Source organism: Pongo pygmaeus, chromosome 11 (genome assembly GCF_028885625.2).
Source record: "Pongo pygmaeus isolate AG05252 chromosome 11, NHGRI_mPonPyg2-v2.0_pri, whole genome shotgun sequence".
NCBI lineage: Eukaryota > Metazoa > Chordata > Mammalia > Primates > Hominidae > Pongo > Pongo pygmaeus.
In genome coordinates, this window is record NC_072384.2 from 70,289,845 (window position 1) to 70,308,445 (window position 18,601).

Here is an 18,601-nt window from a genome sequence, read left to right on the forward strand (position 1 = left end):
TAAAGCCTGGAAACATTTTGAAAAGTTAAAGGCAAAAAAAAAAAAAAAAAAAAAAAAAAATCTAACAGACTATACAGTTGTCATTATATTTTTTAAGAGAGCAGCAACAAAAACAAATCTGCCAAATAAGATGACTAAATACCGGCCAAATGCATTTTGTACCAGTCTTCTAATCTGGGTTTTAAATTTTGGTCTTTTAAAAAGAGATGCCTGGTTATCCTGTTTAAGACTTATTGGCAAATTAACAGCACTTTAAGGCAACTATCCACAGCAGCACAAAAAGAAGCAAACTAAACATTTATTACAAGTTAGTACTCATAAGATAAATACTTATTCATAATGAAGGGGTGAATTCCCTCCAATTTACATAATTAGTCTAAAATGGCATAGAACCCTCCTAATCATGTCATGTAAATTACAGAATCCAGGCCAGACCTCAGGGAATGTGGAAAATGCTTATGTCAACTTATTTTCAGAACAGGATCTAAGAGATTTTGCTATTTTGTAAAATTGGGCATTTTTTTCCCCACCAATAAAATGGCAACTCTCAATTATGAGAGAAAGAGTTTATTTACAAAGATTCTCTCCAATGGCTACAAACACAACTCCTCTTTTTGCAAATGTTCATGATTCCTGGCTGAGCAACAGCTACTTCCATGTGACAAAGCTTTGTTCGGCCCACAGGCCTATTATGGATACCAGATCTATATTGTCCCAAGTAAATTGCAACAGTAAAATGCAAACTCTTTTTAGGAGAGATTCAGACACCTTTTCAGACACCTCAGCCATTTGCAGCTTTCATTATGTGTAGTAAATCTCTTTTACTTAGATTCCAGCTTGCTTGCTTTCTGGACTGCTAGTGATGTTTGCTTCTAAAACAATTAGTAAAGTGTAGCTGGTTGAGGAAAGCATAATGAATAATCCTACCTGGAATAAGTTATACAGTCATCAAGCTAGTTACCAGAATTCACGGAATGCCATTTCTAATTCCCCGATTGCCATGACAAATTGCAGTTCTTCTTTTAGGAACACTTTTTCTTTTTTTTTTTTTGAGACGGAGTTTCGCTCTTGTTGCCCAGGCTGGAGTGCAATGGCGTGATCTTGGCTCACCGCAACCTCCGTCTCCCGGGTTCAAGCAATTCTCCTGCCTCAGCCTCCTGAGTAGCTGGGATTACAGGCATGCGCCACCACCCCGGCTAATTCTTTGCATTTTTAGTAGAGACGGGGTTTCTCCATGTTGGTCAGGCTGGTCTTGAACTCCCAACCTCAGGTGATCCACCCGCCTCGGCCTCCCAAAGTGCTGGGATTACAGGCATGAGCCACCAAGCCCAGCCAGGAACACTTTCTCTAGTCTGTAACACCAGCTACCATTCATGCAACACATTCTTACTGAGCACTTACTATGCTTCGAGCACTGGGTCAGCAGCTGAAATATCACGGCGACCAAGACAAACAAGATCCCTGCTCTCTTTGGCGCTTACACAGCCTCACGTCTTCACTGGATAAGGAATGAGAGAAAAGACAAAGGCCATAAACATAAAGCCCTTCACAGCAGGATGTTTAGGATCGATCCATGCAACTTCAAAACTATCTAAATGACACAGATGAGTTTGACAACTAAATGTGGGGGAAGGGGACTCGCCCTCCACTTCAGGAGGAGCAATGGAAGAGATTGCAAGTTCATCTTAGCAACCCTTAGCAAAGCACCTGGCTTTTTTATTGTAACATTTTTGTTTTCCAGTCACTGGTTTCAAACAGACGTCATAAGCCTCTCACTAGAAAGTATGATCATCTAGAAATTGTATAAATCTAGAAATTGTATGTATTTCCTTACATATTACAAAGTGCTTTGCTAAATTTTGGGAATAGTTTCAAGTGAGAAGAATAAAGAAATGGAGCCTTACTTTATAGAAATAGAAGCATTAGCCAGGCATGGTGGTGTGTTCCTGTAATCCCAGCCACTGGGGAGGCTGAGACAGAAGGATCGCTTGAACCCGGGAGGTGGAGGTTGCAGTGAACCGAGATCGTGCCACTGCACTCCAGCCTGGGCAACAGAGTGAGACTTCATCTTAAAAAAAAAAAAAAAAAGAAAGAAAGAAAGAAAGAAATAGTAGCATTAACACTAAGTAAAAGCCAGGTTGATCTTGTGGCTAGAAGGCAGATACTTGCAAATATTTCTAGTCCCTACCTCCAAAACTTCAACACCTTTATGTCTATATGAACCACTGCAGGTACCAAAGTCATTTAAAGACTGACAGCATAGTGGCCAGGCGTGGTGGCTCACACCTGTAATCCTGGCACTTTGGGAGGCCAAGGCGGGCAGATCACGAGGTCAGGAGATCAAGACCATCCTGGCTAACACAATGAAACCCCGTCTCCTACTAAAACTACAAAAAAATTAGCCAGGCGTGGTGGCGGGCACCTGTAGTCCCAGCTACTCGGGAGGCTGAAGCAGGAGAATGGCATGAACCTGGGAAGCGGAGCTTGCAGTGAGCCGAGATCATGCCACTGCACTCCAGCCTGGGCGACAGAGCAAGACTCTGTCTCAAAAAAAAAAATAAAATAAAAAAAGACTGACAGTATGGCCAGGTGTGGTGGCTTATGTCTGTAATCCCAACGCTTTGGGAGGTGGGCAGATCACTTGAGGTCAGGAGTTCAAGACCAGCCTGGGCAAAATGGTGAAACCCCATCTCTACTAAAAATATAATAATTAGCCAGGCATAATGGTGCACACCTGTAATCCCAGCTACTTGGGAGGCTGAGGCAGGAGAATCGCTTGAACCCAGCAGGTGGAGGTCGCAGTGAGCTGAGATCCCACCACTGCACTCCAGCCTGGGCGACAGAGTGAAACTCCATCTAAAAAATTTATATATATAATAAAATAAATAAATAAATACTGACAGCAATTCTACCAGATTTTCCAGAATGTGGAAATGGAGTTTGCCCTGAACACAAGAGAAGAACGAGAAAATTCATGTGAACTCAACTAAACCTGTGCTGGAAAATTTATTTGTTTCCCTGTAGGGTATTATCCTTTTATTTTTCTTTCAATATCGTCAATCAACAGGTCATCTGGGCTTAGTGAACATGGGATTTAGGACTAGTTGCCAGCTTTAATGTTTTCAGGTCAACAAAGTTAGGATCCCTATCTGTCTGCAAGGCAAGTGCTCTAGAAGTTGCTGCCTTTGCCAAGGTCTTAGATACCCACGTACGGGACACTATCTGCTGTGGCTGGCCATGTCACCTTCACAGTGCCAGGCAGGTCACCAGCAGTGGTCACGGCCCAAGCAGCGACTCAGAGTAGCCCATAGAAAGGCAGCAACCCCTGGCCGGGCACCGTGAATCACGCCTGTAATCCCAGCACTTTGGGAGGCAGAGGCAGGCAGATCACCTGAGGTCAGGAGTTCAAGACCAGCCTGGCCAACATGGAGAAACCCCGTCTCTACTAAAAATACAAAATTAGCTGGGTGTGGTGGCAAATGCCCGTAATCCCAGCTATTCGGGAGGCTGAGGCAGGAGAACAGCTTGAACCCTGGAGGTGAAGGCGAAGGTTGCAGTGAGTCGAGACCACGCCATTGCACTCCAGGCTGGGCAACAAGATCGAAACTCTGTCTCAAAAAAATTAAAAAAAAAAAAAAAGAGAAAAAGAAAAGAAAAGCAGCAATCCCTAAGAATAATCTCAGTGACACCTAAGTAACAATCTGATAACAGACTAAGTTCACATATTTACCCTGTCCCTAATGTCTCGCATAAATAAATGCTATATTTGACATCAATTTTTTTTTTTTTTTTTACTAAAAAGTCTCTTCTGAGATGGTAAACTGTAACATTCCTAGCAAAGACAAAAGCAATATTTTACTCTAATGGAAAGCAGGAATGACAAAATAATAAAGCCCATTAAAAGATGATAAATAAATATTGGCCTATAAATGTCCTTAGGATTGTTGAAAAATATCATTAATTTCAGAACTCTCTAAATATCCAGGAAACTGAAATTTAGAAAACAGTGCAAGAACACTTTTTACTTATATTAGGCATTTTGTAATAGGTTAAATTCTTTGCTTAAATTGTATAATCAGTAACAGTTGAATTCTTAACATTTAAAGGAACGGTTTAATAAATTAGTAGTACATGTGAAAATTGTTTCCAGTTTCATTGCTATAATTATAAAAATTCAAAAGGGATTGAGTACTTGACAAAATAACTTAATTTCACTAACATTGTTCAAAACATATTTATTGAATATTTGCTGTGTGCCAGGTACCATTTATCTGGTACAAAGAGCCCCAGAAAATACTAAAAGTGACAGGGAAGGAAAAAAGAAAAAAGGAGGGGGGAAAATCAGAAAGAAAGAGGATATTTACCGCTCAATGTTAAAATAAACTATAAAATTACAAAAATAAGAGCATTTTGCTGGCACCAGAATAGACAGAGAAATAGAACAGCAAAGATATGAAACAAACACAAGTATATCTTCATATTTCTTATGATACAAGTGAAATTTCAAATCAGTCCAGAATAATTCAATAGATGGCATTGAAAAAATTAAACTTTCAAAAAAAATACAGTTCAGTCCTTGTCAAAAACTGTGAGGGCCTCGGGCTTTTTACCTACTTGCAAACTACCAAGTTAGCCTGCTGTAGTTTCACAGATATTGGCAGAAGGTACAAGACTTTTGGGTCAGAGACAAAAGGGCAGTAGCAGCAGCCCGGAGGTCAACGTTTACACTGGCTCCCTGAGCCCCCATTTCCCACAGGGTGATGTGAAGAGGGCCAGATGCTGCCTGCAGGCAGCAGGGTGGATTACAGGAGAGGAATCCCAAGCTGAAGGAGCTATGCTCTTTTGTAATGGGCAGTATGCCTGCTTGATCTTTGCCCCTGATCTTTATTGCATGCATAAGTCGCCAACCTGCTCTCTGCTCCTAAGAGGACACCATCTCTGTCTTCCAAGTCTGTTCACTATACACACTCTGAAAAGATAGTTGAGGACGAAGCAGTGCCTTTGCTCAGAAAACATGCAGCAACATGAGAGACATGGAGAATTGTCCCCCTCAATGGCCATTAACTAGTGCTTTATTTTAAAAGAATTCTAGATAGATTAAAGAAGGAGTTGAATATAAAAAGAACAAGGTGCATGGGCCTGTAATCCCAGCTATTTAGGAGGCTGAGACAGGAGGATTGCTAGAGTCCAGGAATTCAAGACCAGCCTGGGCAACATAGTGAAACCCTGAGAAAGAAAAGAAAAGAAAGAAAAGAGGAGAAGAGAGAGGAGAGGAGAGGAGAGGAGAGGAAAGGGGAGGAGAGGAGAGGGGAGGGGAGGAGAAAGGAGGGGAGGGGAGGGAAGGGGAGGGGAGGAAAGAGGGAGGGGAGGAAAGAGGTAGGGGAGGAAAGAAGGAGGGGAGGAAAGAAGGAGGGGAAGAAAAAATGAGGGGAGGAAAAAAGGAGGGGAGGGGAGGGGAAGGGAGGGGAGGGGAGGGGAGGCAAGGCAATAGAAAAACTAGGAGAAAATGTATATGAACGTATCCATGTTTCTCAGGCAGGGAGACCTTTCTAAGCATAACATCAAAGACAACTTAAAGGAAAAAATCATAATGTATTTTACTACATAAAAATTTAAAACCTGCTCATGTCAAAGACACCATAAAATAAATTGCACTGAGGGAATGGAGTTATTGTTTAATGTGTACTGAGTTTCAGTTTGGAAAGATGAAAAAGTTTTGGAAATGGGTATCAGTGATGATTTCCCAACAATGTTAATATATTTAATGTCACTGAATTGCACACTTAAAAATGTTTAAAATGATAAATGCTATATATATTTTACAATAAAAATGTTGTAAAATATTAAATTGCACCAATAAGCTGGAAAGAAAATTTGTTGCATATAGGATAAAGACTAATAGCCTTACTATTTTTTTATTCAACGAATACGTATTGACTGCTATGATGCATTAGGAATATGATGGAAATCAAGACATCATGGTCTTGCCTTCAAGGACAATAATGAGCTTCTGCAAGCTATTAAGAACAAGAAAAACATCCCAATAAAAAAATAAAGAAGAGAGGCATACACAGGTAGTTCACAAAATAATACAAATGGATAGATATGAAAAAGTGTTCAGGTTAGGCACGGTGGCTCACACCTGTAATCCCAGCTGAGTGAGGGAGGAGAATCACTCCAGTCTGGGAGATGGTGGTTGCAGTGGGCCGAGATGGCACCACTGCACTCCTGCCTGGGCAACAGGAGTAAAACCCTGTCTCAGAAAAAAAGAAGAGCCAGGCACGGTGGCTCACGCCTATAATCCCAGCACTTTGGGAGGCCAAGGCGAGTGGACCACGAGGTCAGGAGTTTGAGACCAGCCTGGCCAATATGGTGAAACCCCATCTCCACTAAAAATACAAAAATTAGCCAGGTGTGGTGGCAGGCGCCTGTAGTCCCAGCTACTTGGGAGGCTGAGGCAGAAGAATCGCTTGAACCTGGGAGGCGGAGGTTGCAGTGAGCCGAGATTGAACCGCTACCTCCAGCCTGGGCAACAGAGCTAGACACCATTTCAAAAAAAAAAAAAGTGTTCAACCTCACTAGTAGTAAAATAGAAATTACAAACAAAATACCATTTTACTTTCAGAATAGCAGTTTTTTCCTTAAAGTGCTCAGTGTTGGTGAGGATACCGGGAAATGGGTACTACCCAAGTCAGCTGAAGTTCATGAATTGGCATGAAGTTCCTGGCCTGCACCCAGAGTGAATACATCAGAAACCTGAAAACCATGCTTATTTCTTGCCCAGCTATTCCCTAATAGGAAGGCATCCTGGGAGAATGGTCTGAGATACATACAAAATGTTCTTTGCAGCACTGTATATAATAGCAAAAAAAAAAAAAACAAAAACAAAAAAACACTGGAAACAATTTAAATATTCAAAGGTAGGACATTAATTAGGTAATTATGTTGCCACCATTCAATGGAATAATAGTCTTTTTCTTTTCTTTTTTTTTTTTTTTTGAGATGGAGTCTCGCTCTGTCTTCCAGGCTGGAGTGCCCTGGCGCGATCTCGGCTCACTGCAAGCTCCGCCTCCAGGGTTCACGCCATTCTCCTGCCTCAGCCTCCCGAGAAGCTGGGACTACAGGTGCCCATCATGCCCGGCTAATTTTTTTTTTTGTATTTTTAGTACAGACGGGGTTTCATTGTGTTAGCCAGGATGGTCTCGATTTCCTGAACTCGTGATCCGCCCGCCTCGGCCTCCCAAAGTGCTGGGGTTACAGGCGTGAGCCACCCCGCCCAGCCGGAATAATAGTCCTTAAAATGGCTCAAAAAAGGTAGAAAAAGAAGCCTGGCTATTAAAAAAATACAAAATGACACTATTTTTATTTTTCAATTAAGCCTAAGTAGCCGTGAAAATATTAGAAAGTTATACTAGAAAGTTGGCAATGTTTGTCTTTGTGCATTGAACATTTAATAGTTGTTGTGGCCGGGCACGGTGGCTGACGCCTGTAATCCCAACACTTTGGGAGGCCAAGGCGGGCGGATCACAAGGTCGAGAGATCGAGACCATCCTGGCCAACATGGTGAAACCCCGTCTCTACCAAAAATACAAAAATTAGCTGGGCATGGTGGCGCACACCTGCAGTCCCAGCTACTCAGGAGGCTGAGGCAGGAGAATCGCTTGAACCCGGGAGGCAGAAGTTGCAGTGAGCCGAGATCATGCGACTGCATTCCAGCCTGGGTGACAGAGTGAGACTCTGTCTCAAAAAAAAAAAAACACAAAACCAAAAACAAACAAAAGCACAGAACAAGCTGTTCTAGTTTCAGAGAAGGCAGAGCCGGCCCAAGCTCCTCTCCTTCAGGTTCCCTCACCCCCAGTACTCCGAGGCACCTCTGCTGAACCCTAAGCCTTTAAGCAAGTTAAAACCTCCACATAATCTTCCAGAAGACAGATTTATAAAACAGAATAGCAGTTTATTGTCAGTAGGAAAATCTAAACAAACTCTGAGAAGATCAAGCTAAGATGACTGGGGAGGTCGCCAGGCATGGTGGCTCACGCCTGTAATCCCAGCACTTTGGGAGGCTGAGGCAGGTGGATCACCTGAGGTCGGGAGTTCGAGACCAGCCTGACCAACATGGAGAAACCCAGTCGCTACTAAAAATACAAAATTAGCCAGTCGTGGTGACGCATGTCTGTAATCCCAGCTACTCGGGAGGGTGAGGCAGGAGAATCGGTTGAACCCAGGAGGCAGAAGTTGCAGTGAGCCGAGATCGCATTATTGTACTTCAGCCAGGGCAACAAGAGCGAAACTCCATCTCCAAAAAAAAAAAAAAAAAAAATGACCGGGGAGGATGAGGTCAATAGAGGAGCTGTAGGCACATTTCTCAAAGTGCTGGGTGAGAACCACTGCATGACAACCACACAAGCCAAGTGCCTTGTGGCTACATGAAAGGAAGTTGGGGGTATGAGTCTCCAAGGTAGGGCCCGGGAGTCTGCATGGAGACACACTCTCCAAGGAGGGGGCTGTCGCAAGGGAGAAGGTGTGGAGTGACAAAGTCCTCATGTATCAGCTCCATCACCTAGTCTCCTACAAGGCAGGACAGGTTGTGTCAGGCTAGCTGAGCACCATTTTCTCATGACTGACAAATGCTTCTTCATTCAAGATCGTTTCCGATATTTTACCTTCATCACCATGATCATCTGACCTTACAACATTGTTTCAGAGCAGAGGAAACACCAATAATTAAAATACTGCTAATCCCGAATGAGTCACCTGTTTAGCTGAGAGTTGGGAGAAACATCAGTCCCGTCAGTCACACTTGCCAATCATTTATGAGAATAGTTGGAGAGATTTCCAAAGATGCAACATTCATACATGCAAAACTTCATCCATACTTATGTTATTTCCAATTCAGAGAGAGATATTTCCTTCTTACGCTCCTAATTTTGGAGATACACTCTACTTAGGGTCTGAAAATCTCTATATATTAATAAAAATCAACACTTTAAATCTGAACTCCTCATAGACAACAAGAAGATAATTTAAAAATCCTTTCTTGGCTGGGCACGGTGGCTCATGCCTGTACTCCCAGCACTTTGGGAGGCCAAGCCACGCAGGTCACCTGAGGTCAGGAGTTTGAGACCAGCCTGGCCAACATGGCAAAACCTCATCTCTACTAAAAATACAAAAATTAGCTGTGCATGGTGGCGAGCACCTGTAATCCCAGCTATTTGGAAAGCTGAGGCTGGAGAATCGTTTGAACCCAGGAGGCAGAGGTTGCAGTAAGCCAAGATCACGCCACTGCACTCCAGCCTGGGCAACAGGAGCAAAACTGCATCTCAAAAAAAAAAAAAAGACAATAAATCCTTTCTTTACCAGCACTCTTTGATTAAAATAAAAACTTCTAAAGAAAAGGTAATGTCCATGGCACTGATTTATTTCATTTCTGACAGCAGAATTCAGGGCCTAAAACTTTGCATTAATTACATTATTCTTTTGATAATACAAGCGATGCATCTGATTCTTTGAAACACTTGTGGCCAGATGGAAGTATTGTGTGAATATGACAGCAGCTATGAAAGTTGTTGGATTGACTGCTCTGGGGACCAGAACTTGAGATTTCTCTGCAAAACAGAACATAAGCAAAAGTGAAGGTTTTAACTCTAGCCGCCCACTCTCTGTCACTGAGCCTCAGCCCTGTCCTGCTGAGGCCACCAGCTCCAGGTGGAAGAGCAATTTGGTCTCCTCTCGACTTAATCCTCTCCTGTCTGTGGAGGCCTCACCAAGGGTGCCAATTCTAAGGATGGCACGGAGTTTCAAACACCTGTCCACTAGGAACTGGACTCATACCCCCAACTTCCTTTCATGTAGCCACAAGACAGACATCAGATGGTGACGGCTTCTGGTCCCGCCTGAGCAGATCAGTTACACGGTGTCCAACAGCTCCCTGCTACAGCGTCACTATTTTCTGGATATTTATCTGGCTGTGGAATTTTAAATCTAGACTAAAACAGCAGCAAAATCTTCAGGGAGCCTTGCCAGAATCATAGGCAACATGACTCCGCTTTCCTTCTATTTCATTCCCACAGCATTCCTTTATGCTCATTGTATTTTTTGTGCATTTTAAAAATGTAATTGACATTAATTTTGTGCATTGCTCTAAGTCCTTTACATTTAGGAGCTGTTTTAATCCTCATAACCCTATAGGGTAGATATTGCGATTATGCCTATTTTGTAGATGAGAAAATGAGGCACAGAGAGAGAGGTTAAGTGTCCAAAGTCACGAAGTAGGAAGTGCAGGGGCTGGGATTCACCCCCAGGCAGTCTGCCTCCAGAACCTGTGCCTAAGGTATAACACCAACTGTCCACATTTTGCGTATCACTAAAGCCAGGTGCAGAGAGGTTATGGCACTCACACCGCTTGACCTTGCCTCTGCCAACTGAAGCCCAGACTTGCTCTGCTCCTACCACCTCGGTGAGGCCTGTGGTGGTAACCTTGTGCACGTCCTCCCAGGCTGTAGTGCTTCCCTCCGAGTGCTCACTGTCAACCTGACAGCTGGAAACCCCTAGCAGGGAGAAGTCAGTGACCACCCAAGGCTCTGCCTTCTGCTCAGGCTTCCTTAGCCTCCACCGCCCTGAGTAAGGAGCAAACCAGGACCTCCTCAGGGAACTCACTGGGGGTGAAATCCTCTCCTGCCACACACACTAACGGGACCCTGGGGTCATTCATTTGTTCATCCATTCATCATCTGTTTAATGAGGACCTACTATCAAGCACTATGCCAAGTACCAGATAAAATGTGAACAAGACACACATCCCTGCCCCCAAGGAGCCCACAGTGCACATACAGATGAAGACAGACACAAAAAGAGGCAACTTCAATATCCAGGAGGAAGTGTCATAAAAGGAACAGCCACGCTAGGGTGTTGTGGAGCACAGCAAAGGGGCTAAAACCAACAGAAGTTTCTCAGGAGGAAGTGGCGCCCACCCTCAGACTTCAGCCCCCTCAAAGTTTCACGATATACGAGCTAATGAAAGCTTGCACGTAGGACCCCAGGTGATTATTGCAATAGCCACTGAGGAGTTTTAGGCCAGGAATCAACAAGACTTAAGTTCAGTTTCCAACACAATAATAATAAGCACTAGCACTTGCCGAGCTGTGTTCTAAGTATCTATGTACGTTATATTCATTGCATGCTCACAACGATACAATGAGCTGCCAGGCACAGTGGCTCACACCTGTAATCCCAGCACTTTGGGAGGCCGAGGTGGGCAGATCACCTGAGATCAGGAGTTCAAGACCAGCCTGGCCAACATGGTGAAACCCCATCTCTACAAAAATACAAAGAATATTAGCCAGGCATGATGGTGGGTGCCTGTAATCCCAGCTACTTGGGAGGCTGAGGCAGGAGAAGCGCTTGAACCCAAGAGGTGGAGGTTGCAGTGTGCCGAAATCACACCATTGCACTCCAGCCTGGGGGACAGAGCGAGACTCCATCACACACACACACAAAAAAAAAAAAAAAAAACAAACCCAATACAATGAAGTTGGTGTTGCTGCCCACTTTATAGATGAGCAGCAGCACGCAGGCTCTTATTTACTCTGATACACTCCCTACCACACAGCACAAGCTCACACAAGGGATTTAAGAAATGTTTGGGACATTTGGTATTCAAATATCTACGTTTTTCACTTCCCCACCTAGTCCAAGGGTTCTTAGCCCTGCTTCTCATTGGAATCACCGGAGAAGCTTTAAAAAAATGAAACAGGTGTGGTGGCTCACACCTGTAATCCCAGCACTTTGGGAGGCCAAGGCAGGCGGATCACGAGGTCAGGAGATCGGGACCATCCTGGCTAACACAGTGAAACTCCGTCTCTACTAAAAATACAAAAAATTAGCCAGGCATGGTGGCGGGGGCCTGTAATCCCAGCTACTCAGGAGGCTGAAGGGGGAGATCGCTTGAACCCGGGAGGCGGAGATTGCAGTGAGCCATCTGCACTCCAGCCTGGGCAACAGAGCAAGACTCCATCAAAAAAAAAACAAAGAGAGAGAGAGAGAAAGAAAAGAAAGAAAAAGAGAGAGAGAAAAAAAGAAAGGAAGGAAGGAACAAAGAAAGAAAGAAAAAGAAGAAAATGTGCATGAATGTTTATAGCAGCTTTATTTGTAATAGCCCCAAACTGGAAACACGGGGACATTTGGTATTCGAATATCTATGTTTTCACTTCTCCACCTAGTCCAAGTTTGTCCCAATATGCCCATCAGTAGGTGAATGGGTAAACTGTAGCAGCTCTGTACAATGGAATACCATGTAGCAATAACAAGGCCCAAAGACAGATGCACACAACTTTGAACAGCTCACAGGGAATTATATTCAGTGAAAAGAGCCCGTCTCAGAAGGTCACATGCTGGAAAATCTCGTTTGTATGACAACCTCAAAATGACAAAATTAGAGAGATGAAGAACAGATTAGCATTACCAGGGGTTAGGGATGGTGGAACATGGAGAGTGGGTATGACTATAGAGGGTAAAGGGGCAACAGGAAGGAGTCTTGCAAGGATGGAATAGTCTGGGTCCTGACCGTGGTGGTGGTTACACAACAAAACAACAAAATTGCATGTATCATAAAATGGCAGGAACCATACACAGTGCACCAACACAGATGTGGTATTTTTTTGTTTGGTTGGTTTTTTTGTTTTTTTTTTGAGACAGAGTCTTGCTCTGTCTCCCAGGCTGGAGTGCGGTGGTGCGATCTTGGCTCACCACAACCTCTGCCTCCCAGGTTCAAGCGATTGTCCTGCCTCAGCCTCCTGAGTAGCTGGGATTACAGGCACCCGCCACCACATCTGGCTAATTTTTGTATTTTTAATAGAGACAGGGGTTTGAAATGTTGACCAAGCTGGTCTCAAACTCCTGACCTCAAACAATCTGTCCACCTCAGCCTCCCAAAGTGCTGGGATTACAGGCATGAGCCACTGCACCCAGCGACGTCCTGGTTTTAATATTGTACTATAGATACCTCAGATGTAATCACTGGGGGAGCCTGAATGAAGGATACATGGGACATCTCTATTTTTGCAACTTCCTACAAATCTGTATTTCAAAATAAAAGTATATTTTAAAAAGCCCATGCCTGAGCCTCACAGATTCTGATTTAATTAGTGTGGGTGGGGCCTGGGTGGCATTAGGTTTGAAAATCTCCCCAAATAATTCTCACCTACAGCCAGAGTTAAGCACCTCTGTGGGAATCCCTAAAGATGGAGACACTCTTTTGAGTTGAGATGTTGTCTTCAAAAGCCTCTGATAGAATGCACGAGGCCGTTTATGAGGTTCCTAGCTGTCACCTGGCAGAAGACAGACCACTGAGAGGCCGGGACCCCAGACATATCCACATTACTTACGGGGGTTGGGGACCGTGGGGGGTGTCCTACAGCAGGAGGTGTGATCAGCAATCAGCAGCGTCAATCCCCAATGTGCTGGTTTGGCTGGGCTCCTTGCTGGTGTTGCCTGCGGAAGTCGGAGCCCAGATGCCCACAGAGGGATCCCAGCTCCTGCATTAAGACCTTTTTCCCGCTGGATTTGGTGGTTCACGTCTGTAATCCCAACAGTTTGGGAGACCAAGGCGGGCTGATCACTTGAGGTTGGGAGTTGGAGACCAGCCTGACCAACATGGGAAAACCCCATCTCTACTAAAAATACAAAATTAGCCGGGCATGATGGCACATGCCTGTAATCCCAGCTACTCAGGAGGCTGAGGCAGGAGAGTCGCTTGAACCCCAAGAGGCAGAGGTTGCGGTGAGCTGAGATGGCACCATTGCACTCCAGCCTGGGCAACAAGAGCGAAACTCCGTCTCAAAAAAAAAAAAAAAAAGACCTTTTTCCCCTCCTGGAAGCCCTAGTCACCAGGTCCAGTTTCAGGGCCTTTTCTATTTACTCTCTTACCATAGCCTCGTAGAAAGTGTCGCTGAGTCCCAGAAGGCCAACACTGATTTGCTGGGTGATAAGCCGTCTCCAGAACAGTCTCATACACAAAGGTACCACCTTGTACCCCATGTATGTGAATGTTTTCAAAGGGGTTATTCAATCGGTATTGATTAAGAGCAGGTCGAGAAATCCACTGCTGATTCTTGGCAGCCGGCAGCTCAGGTTTCTGCTGGAAGTCTCCAAGAGCTCCAGAAGAGTCTCAAATCAAAGAGGGAAATAGACATTGGGTGTCTGAAGCCCCCAGCTTCCCTGAGACTGCTCATCAGATGGGAGCCACGTGTGCTCCCACGTTAGCAGAGTGGCCACCCACGGAGCTGCCTGGGCAGCTGCAGAGCAGCCCTGGAATGAATGTTCTGGTCGCTGCATCTGGGTGAGTGGCAGACTTCCTGGCCGCCTCTTTTTCTTTTTTTATAGCCTTTTGGCTGCCAGTGTGCAGAGATGTTCTGGCAGCTGGGGACCTGCCTTGGGGCAGACTTGGGGTCAGGGTCCTGATGAGTGGCTTTGTTCTCTTAAACACTATTGTCATCTGACTCACCTATTACTGTGAATAACTTGCCAATTTTGGCCAAAAAAAAAAAAAAACAAGTTCTTAGACAATCTGCAGTAATGTGTCTTTTTATGTCGGTCAGGGGAGTATTTTCCTGCCTCCTCTTTGATATGGAAATGAGCCTGATAGGTTCATAGGCAGCCAGGAGCTGAACAGAGGAGAGAAAGAAAATTGTGTCCATCATAAAGGTGGCTTCTGCTCTCTTCTGCAAGTCTCTGAAGAATTAGTTCTCAGAAAACGAAGTCTCTCAAAATAAATGAACATCCAGTTAAGGTTTCCATGGGTGTGCGTGAGTACATTCTGGGTGTCTATAAAACATACATATTATGTGTTGCCTGATATTGCTATTCATGAATCATCTGAGACAAAGCTTCCTTGTTAAAGAAACGAACTGGGTTAAGAAAATAAGATCATCATAAATCATGCAAATCTAATCTATGGATTCACATTCATATTGTCTGGCCACAGCAGGTCTGCCACCCAGGCCTACCACCACCGCAGACAAATGAGGCTGAGATCAAGCCATAGTGCAGGTGTCTTTGATTTGGCTTCCCCCGTGGTTCCCTCCTGCATGAATACAGTAGCTCCCTTTTTAGCAATCCAGCAACCCACCTGTTCCGCTCACTCTCCTTCCCAGAAGTTTCTGATAAAAATCATTTACACTTGTTGAAGGCTGGTTGATTATACTCTAAAGGGCCAGAGTGCCAATCAATCTGTTACCTCAGCAAGGCATGTGCAATTTAAGACTTCTCTCCACTGCCTGAAAGCCATTGTCCTACTTTCAGGTATTTCAAGCATCAGTGGACAGGTAGGAGTCGGGGACACTAGAGAATTCCATGCTTTTTCACTAAACTTAGCTTATTGAAGGAGGTGGGCCTGAAGTAAATAGGATTTAGCTGCTATAGGGCAAGAGTAATTTTTATTCACTAGCACTTAAAAAGTTTTTTTCAGTTTTTGGAGATAAGGTTGCTCTGTCCCCTAGGCTGAAATACAGGGGGCATGATTATAGCTCACTGTGCTCTCCAACTCCTGGGCTCAAGGGATCCTCCCATCTCAGCCTCTGCAGTAGCTGGGACTACAGGCATGTGCCACCACACCCAGCTAACTTTTTAAATTTTTGTTGAGACAGAGTCTTATTATATTGCCCAAGCTGTTCTCAAGCTCCTGATTTCAAGTGATCCTCCTGCCTGGGCCTCCCAAAATGCTGGGATTATAAGCGTGAGCCACAGAGCCAGGTCACTAGCACTTTTATAAAGCCTGGGTCTTCCACCATCGCTAAGTTCCCATCCTTCCCTCTCCTTCCCTCCTCTCCTAATTTTCTCTCCCTTTAACTTCTCCCTTCCCCATATCAGTCTTTCCTCTACCCCCACCCCCTCCTTATATTCTAACCCCTCACCTGGCTGGCTGCCGCACATCCCCAGGTGCACATTGTGTTGTCCTGCACAACCAAGGCTATTTTCCCTTCTCTCTAATGCTATTTTAAACCCTGTAATTTTTCTTTTTGGATTACCTGTAGTGCAGCCCCTCATCTCCTCATGTGGCAGAAAAAGTACTTCCTCTGAATGTCCTCAGACCCTGGTTTCTGACCTAGGCACCTACACTCACCTTCGGGGTGGCTTTCTATGAGTAACTTCTCTGGCCCTCAAATTGGATTTCCATGTCTATCTCTAGCCTAAAATACTATAATCTTATCTACCTTCCAGGCCTATCTCTAACCTAAAATGTTATCATCTTATCTACCTCCAGGAGCAAGGTTTCTTTAAAAAAAAAAAAAACAAAAAACACACACTGTCTTGATTTCAGGCTTAAAAAGGAAGGAAACCCTGGCTGGGTGTGGTGGCTCATGCCTGTAATCTTTGGGATTACTTTGGGAGGCCAAGGCGGGCGGATCACCTGAGGTCAGGAGTTCGAGACCAGCCTGGCCAACATGGTGAAACCCCGTTTCTACTAAAAATACAAAAGTTAGCCAGCCATGGTGGCAGTCGTCTGTGTCTGTAATTCCAGCTACTCAGGAGGCTGAGGCCGGAGAATCGCTTGAACCCGGGAGGCGGAGTTTGCAGTGAGCTGAGATCGCTCCATTGCACTCCAGCCTGGGGGACAAGAGTGAGACTTCATCTCAAAAAAAAAAAGGAAATCCTGATGTGCAATACAACCTAGAGGAACCTTGAGGACATGATGCTAAGTGAAATCAGCCAGACGCAAAGGGATGAATACCGTATGATTCCCCTTATATGAGGTGTCTGGAGTGTCAAATTCATAGGAACAGGAAGTAGAATGGTGGTTGCCAAGGGCTGGGGGTAGGAGGAGAAAGAGGGAGTTATTGTTTAACGAGTACAGAGTTCTCATTTTGCCAGATGAAAACGTTCTAGAGATTAGTTACACAACAATGTGAATATACTTAACACTACTGAAATGGTTAAGAAATGGTTAAGATGGTCAATTTTTTGTGGGTTTTTTTTTTATAACCACAATTAACAACATTTTTTAAAGGGGAAAAAAACTGGCCAGTGGCTCACACCTGTAATCCCAGCACTTTGGAAGGCCGAGGCAGGTGGATCATGAGGTCAAGAGATCGAGACCATCCTGGCCAACATGGTGAAACCCCGTCTCTACTAAAAATACAAAAATTAGCTGGGCGTGGTGGCACACGCCTGTAGTCCCAGCTACTCGGGAGTCTGAGGCAGGAGAATCACTTGAACCAGGGAGGCAGAGGCTGTAGTGAGCTGAGATGGTGCCACTGCACTCCAGCCTGGCAACAGAGCAAGACTCCATCTCAAAAAAAATAAAAAATAAAAAATAAAAAGGGGAAAAAGCCTTCTCAAACTTCACATATAAGGAAAAATTATGTTATTACTGTATTGTTGGAATCCAGAAAGAAAAGCAGGCAGGAAGAAAATTTGTCCCTTATTTCACAGGTGACGAAAATGCATTGTCAAGAGCCTTGCTATGGTCACACATCTCTGCCTGTGGGCTCACAGAGAGCGCTGAACTTCTTACTAGTTTATCATCAAAAACAGGAAAGTTAAAGCCTCTATGGTTTCTTGTACAGCTTTTAGAAGAAAACAATGTTAACTCTTCATGCTATGCCAAGAGTGCACAGCAATATACATGTTTGTCAATTATTAATTAGGTTAGTAGAAAATAAAATACACAGGTGTTTTATATGGTTCTCCCTTTTAGATCTAAATGTAAGCCATCATATTCTTAAGCTGTTGAGGTCTGAAGAGTGATATTGCTATTGTGGCTAATTATGTGGAAAGTTATTAACACCCCCTCCTGGTCCTGGGATGTGCGTCCAGGGCACCACTCACTTGGCAGACACTCCCTGGTAAAGAAACAGACGGTGGCCTCACCCTCAGCAAGTACTGGGGATGGGAGAAGGGTGACTGACCTGCTGTGGGCCACAGTGAGATGCCCCTGCTGGAGTTCTGCTTTGCCTCAGCCCCAAAGGCACTTATTTATTTATTTATTTATTTATTTATTTATGTTTATTTAAGATGGAGTTTCGCTCTTGTTGCCCAGGCTGGAGTGTAGTGGTGCAATCTCGGCTCACTGCAACCTCTGCCTCCCGGATTCAAGCGATTCTCCTGCCTCAGCCTCCCGAGTAGCTGGGATTATAGGCACTTGCCACCATGCTTGGTTAATTTTTGTATTTTTCGTAGAGACGGGGTTTCACCATGTTTGCCAGGCTGGCCTCAAACTCCTGACCTCAGGTGATCCACCCACCTCATCCTCCCAAAGTACCAGGATTACAGGTGTGAGCCACTGCGCCTGGCTTGCTTTCTGCATCTTAAAAACACATCCTAACAAAATAAGCACAAAATGTTGTCATTGTGGCTGAAATAATAATCATTCTTGGCCAGGTGGAGTGGCTCACGCCTGTAATCCCAGCACTTTGGGAGGCCGAGGAGGGTGGATTGGAGGCAGAGGTTGCAGTGAGCCGAGATCACGCCATTGCACTCCAGCCTAGGCGACAGAGAGAGACTCCATCTCAAAAAAGAAATTATTCTAAAGTGACAGCTAAGTTAGGAGAGAGGCCCAAAGGTATCCAAAAGTCATGAAATCCAAAACCAAAGAGCAATGACCTGA

The 18,601-nt window shown here is 44.5% G+C and overlaps 1 long non-coding RNA gene across 1 annotated transcript in view; it reads right to left on the reverse strand.

Moving 5' to 3' along the window:
- The window catches only part of LOC134737739 (uncharacterized), a 75,156-nt gene that overhangs the window by 44,193 nt on the left and 12,362 nt on the right, over positions 1–18,601 (reverse strand). The window contains exons 2-3 of the long non-coding RNA XR_010122933.1: positions 1,905–2,068; positions 1,402–1,498 (exon numbers count right to left, since the gene is read on the reverse strand). This is a non-coding gene — a long non-coding RNA (uncharacterized LOC134737739). The remainder of the gene's footprint in view (positions 1–1,401; positions 1,499–1,904; positions 2,069–18,601) is intronic.